The sequence below is a fragment of the Arachis ipaensis genome, chromosome B10 (genome assembly GCF_059453495.1).
Source record: "Arachis ipaensis isolate K30076 ecotype BB chromosome B10, ASM5945349v1, whole genome shotgun sequence".
Taxonomy (NCBI): domain Eukaryota; kingdom Viridiplantae; phylum Streptophyta; class Magnoliopsida; order Fabales; family Fabaceae; genus Arachis; species Arachis ipaensis.
The window spans coordinates 65259782-65267941 of record NC_142435.1 but is presented as its reverse complement, the minus strand read 5'-3'; the positions used below and the strand labels follow the sequence as shown (position 1 = coordinate 65267941).

At 36.4% G+C, this 8160-nt stretch overlaps 1 non-coding gene across 1 annotated transcript; it reads left to right on the top strand.

Annotated features, from left to right (window-relative positions):
• The first annotated feature begins 6839 nt into the window (after positions 1-6839).
• Positions 6840-6943, top strand: LOC148580329 (small nucleolar RNA R71). The gene has a single exon (XR_015896599.1). It is a non-coding gene; the product is annotated as a small nucleolar RNA R71 (small nucleolar RNA).
• The last annotated feature ends 1217 nt before the right edge of the window (positions 6944-8160 follow it).

Sequence of the window (8160 nt, the reverse complement as noted above, 5' to 3'; positions counted from 1 at the left end):
TCATCAGAGCTCATGAATGGCATAAGGAGGTTTAATGGAATCTCTATGGTCTCTAGATAAGTCTCAGATTCCTTTGGTTCCTCAGAGGGAAGCTCCTTATTGATCACTGGACGTCCCAGGAGGTCTTCCTCCTTGGGATTTACGTCCTCTCCTTCCTTCACAGGTTCGGCCATGGTGATTAATTCAATGGCCTTGCACTCTCCTTTTGGATTTTCTTCTGTATTGCTTGGGAGAGTACTAGGAGGGATTTCAGTGATCCTTTTACTCAACTGGCCCACTTGTGCTTCCAAATTTCTAATGGAAGACCTTGTTTCATTCATGAAACTTGCAGTGGCCTTGGATAGATCAGAGACTAAGTTTGCTAAATTAGAGGTACTTTGTTCAGAGTTCTCTGTCTATTGCTGAGTGGATGATGGAAAAGGCTTGCTATTGCTAAACCTGTTTCTTCCACCATTATTAAAGCCTTGTTGAGGCCTTTGATCCTTCCATGAGAGATTTGGATGATTTCTCCATGATGGATTATAGGTGTTTCCATATGGTTCACCCATGTAATTTACCTCTGCTATTGCAGGGTTCTCAGGATCATAAGCTTCTTCTTCAGAAGATGCCTCTTGAGTACTGTTGGATGCAGCTTGCATTCCATTCAGACTCTGAGAAATCATATTGACTTGCTGAGTCAATATTTTATTCTGAGCCAGTATGGCATTCAGAGTATCAATTTCAAGAACTCCCTTCTTCATAGGCGTCCCATTACTCACAGGATTCCTCTCAGAAGTGTACATGAACTGGTTGTTAGCAACCATGTCAATGAGTTCTTGAGCTTCTGCAGGCGTTTTCTTTAGGTGAATGGATCCACCTGCAGAAGTATCCAATGACATCTTTGATAGCTCAGATAAACCATCATAGAATATATCCAGGATGGTCCATTCTGAAAGCATGTCAGAAGGACACTTTTTGGTCAGCTGCTTGTATCTTTCCCAAGCTTTATAGAGGGATTCACCTTCTTTCTGTCTGAAGGTTTGAACATCAGCTCTAAGCTTGCTCAGCTTTTGAGGAGGAAAGAACTTGGCTAAGAAAGCCTTGACCAGCTTATCCCAAGAGTTCAGGCTATCCTTAGGTTGAGAGTCCAACCATACTCTAGCTCTGTCTCTTACAGTAAAAGGGAAAAGCATGAGCCTGTAGACTTCAGGATCTACTCCATTAGTCTTAACAGTATCACATATCTGCAAGAATTCAGTTAAGAACTGAAAAGGATCTTCATATGGAAGTCCATGGAACTTGCAGTTCTGCTGCATCAGAGAAACTAGCTGAGGTTTCAGCTCAAAATTGTTTGCTCCAATGGCAGGAATGGAGATGCTTCTTCCATGTAAATTGGAATTAGGTGCAGTAAAGTCACCAAGCATTCTCCTTGCATTATTGTTGTTGGGTTCGGCTGCCATCTCCTTTACTTGTTCGAAATTTTCAATAAGGTTGTCTCTGGTTTGTTGTAATTTAGCTTCTCTTAGTTTCCTCTTCAGAGTTCTTTCAGGTTCTGGATCAGCTTCAACAAGAATACCTTTTTCTTTGTCCCTGCTCATAAGAAAGAGAAGAGAAAAAGAAAATAAGAGGAATCCTCTATGTCACAGTAAAGAGGTTCCTTATTATTAGTAGAAGAAGAAAAAAAGAAAAAATTCGAACACAGATAGAAGAGGGGGTTCGAATTTGGTGAGTGATGTGAGGAAGAGATGTTAGTAGATGAATAAATAAATAGAATAAGATGAGAGAGGGAGAGGATTTTCGAAAATAATTTTTGAAAAAGGTTAGTAATTTTTTTGAAAAGTTTAAAATCAAAAGTTAAAATAATTAATTAATTAAAAAGAATTTTTGAAAAAGAGGGAGATATTTTCGAAAATTAGAGAGAGAGAGAGTTAGTTAGGTGGTTTTGAAAAAGATAAGAAATAAACAAAAAGTTAGTTAGTTAGTTGAAACAAATTTTTGAAAAGATAAGTTAGGAAGTTAGAAAAGATATTTTGCAATCACTTTCTTGAAAAAGGTAATATAAGAAGATATTTTTGAAAAGATATGATAGAAATTAGTTTTTGAAAAAGATTTGATTTTTAAAAATCTCAATTAATGACTTGATTCACAAGAAATCACAAGATATGATTCTAGAACTTAAAGTTTGAATCTTTCTTAACAAGTAAGTAATAAACTTGAAATTTTTTGAATCAAAACATTAATTGATGATGTTATTTTCGAAAATATGATGTAAAATTAAGAAAAAGATTTTTGAAATTTTCGAAAATAACTAAAAAAATTGAAAAAAAGATTTGATTTTTGAAAAAGATTTTGAAAAAGATAAGATTTTTTTTAAATTAAAAATTTGATTTGACTCATAAAAACAACTAGATTTTAAAAATTTTTGAAAAAGTCAAATCTAATTTTCGAAATTTTAAGAGAAAAAAAGGGAAAGATATTTTTTTGATTTTTGAATTTTTATGATGAGAGAGAAAAACAAGAAAAATGATGCAATGCATGAAAGTTATGGATCAAAACAATGAATGCATGCAAGAATGCTTATGAATGTCAAGATGAACACCAAGAACACTATGAAGATCATGATGAACATCTAAAACACATTTTTGAAAAATTTTTTATGCAAAGAAAACATGCAAGACACCAAACTTAGAATTCTTTAATGCTTAGACTCTATGAATGCAAGAATGCATATGAAAAACAAGAAAAGACACAAAACATGAAAACATCAAGATCAAACAAGAAGACTTACCAAGAACAACTTGAAGATCATGAAGAACACTATGAATGCATGAATTTTCGAAAAATGCAAGATGAATATGCAATTGACACCAAACTTTCAACTTGACTCAAGACTCAAACAAGAAACATGAAATATTTTTTTGATTTTTTATGATTTTCTAATTTTTTGTATTTTCTTTTAATTTTTTGAAAATCATTTTGAAAAAGAAAAATAAGGATTCCAAAATTTTTAATATGAATTCCAGGAATCTTATGCTCTTTAGTCTAAAGCTCCAATCAAAGAGTCAGGCATGGCTTAATAGCCAGCCAAGCTTTAGTATGCTGTTGATACCTTCCATGTATAGAACAACTAAGTGTGTGAGAATCAACAAGCTCTTGTGATGATAAGTTGAAACCCCAGTCCAAAAGATTAGACATGGCTTACAGCCAGCCAGGATTCAACAAATCATCATGAAACACTAGAATTCATTCTTAAAAAGTCTGAAGAAAAATATTTTTTGAAAACATTTATTTTTAAAATTTTTTCGAAAACAAAGGAGAAAAATTTTTTTGAAAGATTTTTTTGAAAATTTTGAAAATAAAACAAACAGAAAATTACCTAATCTGAGCAACAAGATGAACCGTCAGTTGTTCAAACTCGAACAATCCCCGGCAACAGCGCCAAAAACTTGATATGCGAAATTGTCACTCAGGTTGTGAATTATTGTTCGAAATTGATTCCCTGGCGATGGCACCAAAAACGGATGCACAAAACCATGGTCTAAACATATCTTCACAACTTCGCATAACTAACCAGCAAGTGCACTGGGTCTTCCAAGTAATAAACCTTACGTGAGTAAGGGTCGATCCCACGGAGATTGTTGGTATGAAGCAAGCTATGGTCACCTTGTAAATCTCAGTCAGGCGGATATGAAATAGTTATGGAGTTTTTGAAATTAATACTAAAATAAGGATAGAAATACTTATGTAAATCATTGGTGAGAATTTCAGATAAGCGTATGGAGATGCATTCATTCCTCTGAACCTTTGCTTTCCTGCTGTCTTCATCCAATCCGTCTTACTCCTTTCTACGGCTGGCTTTATGTAAGGATGTCACCGGTGCCAATGGCTACTTTCAATCCTCTCGGGAAAATGGTCCAAATGCTCTGTCACAGCACGGCTAATCGTCTGGAGGCATCACCTTTGTCGTTGGTTGCATCCTATTCCTCTCTGTGAAAATGGTCCGATGCGCTGTCACTCCATGGCTAATCATCTTGGAGGTTCTCGATCATACTGGAATAGAATTTACTATCCTTTTGCGTCTGTCACTACGCCCAGCACTCGCTAGTTTGGAGTTTGTCACAGTCATTCAATCCCAGAGTCCTAGTCGGAATACCACAGACAAGGTTTAGACTTTCCGGACTCTCATGAATGCCGCCATCAATCTAGCTTATACCACGAAGATTCTGATTAAGAGATCTAAGAGATACTCATTCAACCTAATGTAGAACGGAAGTGGTTGTCAGGCACGCGTTCATAGGGAGTGATGATGATTGTCACGTTCATCACATTCAGGTTCAAGTGCGAATGAATATCTTAGAAACTGAATAAGTTGAATTGAATAGAAAACAGTAGTACTTTGCATTAATCCTTGAGGAACAGCAGAGCTCCACACCTTAATCTATGGAGTGCAGAAACTCTACCGTTGAAAATACATAAGTGATAATCGAGTTCATTGGTCTCGGCCCCAGAGGGGAACCGGAGTAACCAAGAGTCCGAATACAATGATAAAAAGTTCTATTTATAATAAACTAGTCACTAGGGTTTACAGAAGTAAGTAATTGATGCATAAATCCACTTCCGGGGCCCACTTGGTGTGTGCTTGGGCTGAGCTTGAAGTCTACACGTGGAGAGGTCATTCTTGGAGTTGAACGCCAGCTTTTGTGCCAGTTTGGGCGTTGAACTCCACTTTGCAACTTGTTTCTGGCGCTGGACGATAGAATTGGGCAGAGAGCTGGCGTTGAATGCCAGTTTGCGTCGTCTAAACTTGGGCAAAGTATGGACTTTTATATATTGCTGGAAAGCCCTAGATGTCTACTTTACAATGCAATATGAAGCGCGCCAGTTTGAGTTCTGTAGCTCCAGAAAATCCATTTTGAGTGCAGGGAGGTCAGAATCCAACAGCATCAGCAGTCTTTCTTCAACCTCTGAATCTGATTTTTGCTCAAGTCCCTCAATTTTAGCCAGAAAATACCTGAAATCACAGAAAAACACACAAAATCATAGTGAAGTCTAGAAATGTGAATTTAACATAAAAACTAATGAAAACATCCCTAAAAGTAACTAGATTCTACTAAAAACATACTAAAAACAATGCCAAAAAGTGTATAAATTATTCGCTCATTAGTTGCCTCCCAATAAGCACTTCTTTAATGTCAATAGCTTGACAATGAGCTCTTAGAGAGCTTCACAGAGACTCAGAGCTTGATGTTGGCCTCCTAACACCAAACTTAGAAGTTGAGTATGGGGGCTTTGTTTGACTCTGTATTTAGAGAAGCTTTTCATGCTTCCTCTCCATGGTTACAGAAAAAGACCTTTGAGCCTTAAACACAAGGTAGTCCTTATTCAATTGAAGGACTAACTCTCCTCTGTCCACATCAATCATAGCTCTTGTTGTGGCTAGGAAGGGTCTTCCATGGATGATGGATTCATCTTCATCCATCCCAGTGTCTAGGATTATGAAGTCAGCAGGGATGTACAAGTCTTCAATCTTTACTAAGACATCCTCTACAAGTCCATAAGCCTATTTCCTTGAATTGTCTGCCATCTCTAGTGAGATTTTAGCAGCTTGTACCTCAATGATCCCTAGTTTCTCCATTACAGAGAGTGGCATGAGGTTTATACTTGACCCAAGGTCACACAGAGCCTTTTTGAAGGTCATGGTGCCTATGGTACAAGGTATTAAGAATTTTCGAGGATCCTATTTCTTTTGAGGTAATTTCAGTTGAACCAGATCATTCAGTTCCTTGATGAGCAATGGAGGTTCATCCTCCCAAGTCTCATTACCAAATAACTTGGCATTCAGCTTCATGATTGCTCCTAGATACTGAGCAACTTGCTCTTTAATAATATCTTCATCCTCTTCAGAGGAAGAATACTCATCAGAGCACATGACTGGCAACAGTAAGTTCAGTGGAATCTCTATGGTCTCTATATGAGCCTCAGATTCCTTTGGTTCCTCATTAGGGAACTCCTTGGAGGCCAGTGAACGTCCATTGAGGTCTTCCTCACTGGAAATCACTGCCTTCCACCCCTCTACAGGTTCGGCCATGTGGGATGTGTTTATGGCCTTACACTCTCTTTTTGGATTCTCTTCTGTATTGCTTGGGAGAGTACTGGGAGGGAGTTCAGTAACTTTCTTACTCAGCTGACCTACTTGTGCCTCCAAATTTCTAATTGAGGACCTTGTTTCATTCATGAAATTTAGAGTGGTCTTAGATAGATTAGAGACTATGGTTGCTAAGTCAGAATGGCTCTGCTTAGAATTCTCTGTCTGTTGCTGAGAAGATGATGAAAAAGGTTTGCTATTGCCATACCTGTTTCTTCCACCATTATTATTATTGAAGCCTTGATTAGGCTTCTGTTGATCCTTCCATGAGAGATTAGGATGATTCTTCCATGAAGTATTGTAAGTGTTCCCATAGGAATCTCCCATGTAATTCACTTCTTCCATTCCAGGGTTTTCAGGGTCATAGGCTTCTTCTTCAGAGGAAGCTTCCTTAGTACTGCCTGATGCAGCTTGCATTCTAGACAGACTTTGAGAAATCATATTGACTTACTGAGTCAATATTTTATTCTGAGCCAATATTGTATTTAGAGTATCAATATCAAGAACTCCTTTCTTCTGAGTTGTCCCATTATTCACAGGATTCCTTCCAGAAGTGTACATAAACTGGTTATTTGCAACAATTTCAATGAGTTCCTGGGCTTCTGCAGTCGTTTTCTTCAGATGAAGAGATTCTCCAGCAGAGTGGTCCAATGACATCTTAGACAATTCAGACAGACCATCATAAAATATACATATGATGCTCCATTCTGAAAACATGTCAGAAGGACACCTTCTGATCAATTGCTTGTATCTTTCCCAAGCTTCATAGAGGGATTCACCTTCCTTCTGCCTGAAGGTTTAGACTTCCACTCTAAGCTTGCTCAATTTTTGAGGTGAAAAGAATTTGGCCAAGAAAGCATTGACCAACTTTTCCCAAGAGTTCAGGCTGTCTTTAGGTTGTGAGTCCAACCATATCCTAGCTCTGTCTCTTACAGCAAAGGGGAAAAGTATAAGTCTGTAGACCTCAGGATTAACCCCATTGGTCTTAACAGTGTCACAGATTTGCAAGAATTCAGCTAAGAACTGATGAGGATCTTCTAATGGAAGTCCATGAAACTTGCAATTCTACTGCATTAGAGAAACTAATTGAGCCTTAAGTTCAAAGTTGTTTGCTCCAATTGCAGAAATTGAGATGCTCCTTCCACAGAAGTCATAAGAGGGTGCAATAAAGTCACCAAGCATCTTCCTTGCATCTCCACCATTGTTGTTGGGTTTGGCCATCTCTTCTTCTTTTTCAAAAAATTCTGTCAGGTCCTCTCCAGAGTGTTGTGCCTTAGCTTCTCTTAGCTTTCTCTTTAGAGTCCTTTCAGGTTCCGGATCAACTTCAACAAGAATGTTCTTATCCTTGCTCCTACTCATATGAAAAGAAGAGAACAGAAAAGAATAGGAATCCTCTATGTTACAGTATAGAGATTCCTTTATGTGAGTAGAAGAATAGAAGAGTAGAATGAAGAAGAGAGAAGATGAAGAATTCGAATACAGAGAGGGAGAGAGGGTTCGAATTATAAGAAGAAGAGAAGTGTTAGTAAATAAACAAATAAATAGAAAGAGATGAGAGAGAGAGAGAATTTGAATTTTAAATTAAAATAAAAGGAAAATATTTTTGTTTTTATTTTAATTATTGGTTAGTATTCGAAATTTAAAAAGAGAAATAAAATGAAATTAATTGAAAATTAAATAAATTGATTACTTAAAAAGATTTTTGAAAATTTTTATTTTAAATTAATTTCTTTAAATTCTAATTTTATTTTATTTCTTTTCTTACTATTTGATTTTCGAAATTAATGAGAGAGAGAAGTAGTTAGGAGGTTTTGAAAGAGATATGATTGAAAGTTATTTTGAAAAATATTTGAAAAGGAAATTAAAAAGATTTGATTTTGAAAATTAAAGTTGATTACTTGACTAACAAGAAACTAAAAGATATGATTCTAGAATTTAAACATTGATCCTTTCTTAATAGGCAAGTAACAACTTGAAAATTTTTGAATCTAAATATTAATTGTTAACATTAATTATGATATAAAAGTAAGAAAAAG